A 3,276-nucleotide genomic window follows, 5' to 3' on the forward strand; every position below is an offset into this window, starting at 1 on the left:
GTAGCTGAAGTGATGCATGTCTCAAGTGCAAAAGACAAAAACCCAATATATGCAAATCTATCATTTTTGGGGTTATCGAGCGCATATGGGAGTTAGACTACACAATGTTTTGTGTTCCCATGTTTGGTTGCAAGTGGATCGATAATAATAATGGCGTTCGGATTGATGAGTCAGGGTTCTTGCTTGTCGATTTTAATAGGGTGGGATACAAAGATGAGCCTTTTATTTTAGCGTCGCAAACTCAACAAGTGTTTTATGTCACTGATCCTACTGATGATAAATGGTCTGTTGTCCTATCGACCAATAAAATAAGTGATGATAACAATAATGATAAAGATGTTGGTAATGATCTTTTATTTGCAACATCACAACCACATGAAATTGATTCAACTGATGATGGTTTATATCTTAGAGATGATCATGATGAGGGAATTTGGATTAATCCATCTTTTCGTATCGTTAATGTGCAAACAAATGTGAATCCCACTAGGAAAAGAAGAAGGGCATCTTAATGTGTTTAATTGTTTTATATAAGCCATGTAATCTAAATTGAGTTCATGTAATTTAATTGTTTGATCTGCCAGAATTGAGCATTTTAGTATTTAGCTTGAACTGTATTTGATTTTCTGCTTATACTTAGCTTGATCTTAATGTACATTTTATACTAAGTTCATGTAATTTAAGTGTTTGACCTGCCAAAACTGATTTTCTGCTTATATTGAACTTGAAAAAGCTTTGTTTGAGTACTGGGAAATTTTCTTGAACTTTAACTGATCATCCCAATATGATATGATCATGTAATTTAGCATTAATATATATATATATAGGTATTTAACTAATTATTTGGAAGAAAAAACAAATCCAAATATAGGTATTTTATTAATTATATATATAGGTATTTAACTAATTATATTGTAATTTACAAAAACTAAACTTATATTGTAATTTAACAAAAACAGATCAGAACATAAAATTTGTAATTTTACAGCGCTTTTGTCAATAAGCGCTATAAAAAGCCTTTAAAAAAATAAGGAGGTTACATAGCACTTGCACATAATAAAACAAAGAAGCGCCTTTAACAAAAACTGATCAGAACATAAACTTTGTAATTTTACATCGCTTTTGTCAATAAGCGCTATAAAAAGCCTTTAAAAAAAATAAGGAGGTCACATAGCGCTTGCACATAATAAAACAAAGAAGCCTTTTAAAGCACTTCGTGGAAAAGCGCTGTAAAAGAGTCACATAGCGCTTGCACATAATAAAACAAAGAAGCCTTTTAAATCGCTATGTGGAAAAGTGATGTAAAAGGCTTTTAAAAAAATAAAATAAGGAGGTCTTTTACAGCGTTTTTTGAAAAAAGTGTTGTAGTAGGGTTTTATATATAACATGTAAAAGGATCATATAGCGCTTGCACATAATAAAATAAAGAAGCCTTTTAAAGCGCTTTATGGAAAAGCGTTGTAAAAGGCTTTTAAAAAAATAAAATAAGGAGGTCTTTTACAGCGTTTTTTCAAACAATATTGCATTAAACCGCTTCAGTTTCCTCTTCATTATGTAAACTTTATATACGCTTGTTTACTCTTCGTCTTCATTCTCCTTCTCATTGCGAACCCTACGAACAATATTGCATTGTTTCTAACCCTTATTACGTAAACTTCATACACTTGTTTCCTCTTCATTCTCCATTACGAACCATCTTTGTTTCTGCGAACCCTACTCTCCATTACGTAAACTTCATACGCTCGTTTCTGCGAACCCTACTCTCCATTACGTAAACTTCATACGCTCGTTTCTGCGAACCCTACTCTCCATTTCTGCGTTGTTCTTCTTTGTTCGTATTTCTGCATCGTAACCCTATTGCTCTTCTGTTTTTCAGGTATTGTATTTATTAATTTTTCGTTGTCCCTAAAATGCATGTTGAACTTATACTGCTACATACTTAGACTACTGCATGTTGAACTTGTTGAAGTTATACTGAACTGCACGTTGAACTTGTAGATAAATGGATACCGACAAGGATTTAGATCGTCAAAATGAGGAAGTTGTCAACCCTAAGACTTATGAAAATGAAGTCAAACATGGTGCAACCATCATGCAAAATGTCATAAAAGCAAGGAGTAGTGGCATAAAATTTGAGGTATACTATACTTTGTTTGCTGTTTATTTTTTATCTTTCTTGAAAGCATGTACTTACTATATGAGTTTATTAGGTTGGACGGAATGAGAGTGGTCAACCAATTGACCCCAATAGTTCCGTGTTTGTAAGTTATATTGGGGATGTTGTTCGTCAGAATATCCCCATCACAATTGACGATTGGAGAGATAAGGGGTTGAAGGATGTGAAAGATATATTGTTGGCTGATATACAAGTAACTTTTTTGATCCAATTTTTTGTTACTTATAATGTTTTCCATTGAAATACTTTACTCAAACTATATCTTTATTTCGTTGCAGACTGCTTTTGCTGTTGATGAGGTGAGAAAGGCTTACGTGTTGAGAGTTGCTGGGAAAATACATCGGGGTTTTAGATCTCACCTCTCAAATTGCTATCTAAAAGATCGTGAAGGAAATATGAATGATGAAGCTCCAAAAATATATAAAAATTATATATCAAATGAAGAATGGAGCGCATTTGTAGCAAAACGCTCAGACCCCGCGTTTGTGGTAAGTGATTAATTTATTAGCATTTGTGTTTTATTATTCATGTTCATAGTGTATTTTAAATTTTTACACGATTGTTATTTTTTTATATAGAATATAAGTAAGGCAAATCGCGAGAGGGCAAAAATCCAACGCACCCATACAAAAAAAACTTGTATGGGATATGCACGTCTAGAGCAAAAACTTGTAAGTAATTAAACATCACCTTTATATAATGTGGTACATTATAAACTATAGTTGCTAACTAATATTTTGTTTATGATCTTAATGAATAGCTACAAGACACCCAATCCGATCAACCGTTGGGTCGTCATATCTTGTGGAAGGAAGCTCGTGTAAATAAAGATGGAGTGGTTGATAACGAAAATATTCAAAAAGTAATAGAACTTTGTGTAAGTATATTATCACTTTAATATTTTTTAATATTGTATTTTAAAAATGATATTGAACTTATCTTTTTAATCCTACGTGTATTTTAGGAGAATCTCGAACAAAGTTCGAAAAATCAAGAGGACAACAAAACTAGTTGCAGGGACATTCTCGGTAAAGTGTTTAATGTTCCTGAATATTCCGATCGCGTGAAGGGGAAAGGATTTGGCGTAACTCCTTAAAGCT

This window comes from Cicer arietinum, chromosome 6 (assembly GCF_000331145.2).
Source record: "Cicer arietinum cultivar CDC Frontier isolate Library 1 chromosome 6, Cicar.CDCFrontier_v2.0, whole genome shotgun sequence".
Classification (NCBI taxonomy): domain Eukaryota; kingdom Viridiplantae; phylum Streptophyta; class Magnoliopsida; order Fabales; family Fabaceae; genus Cicer; species Cicer arietinum.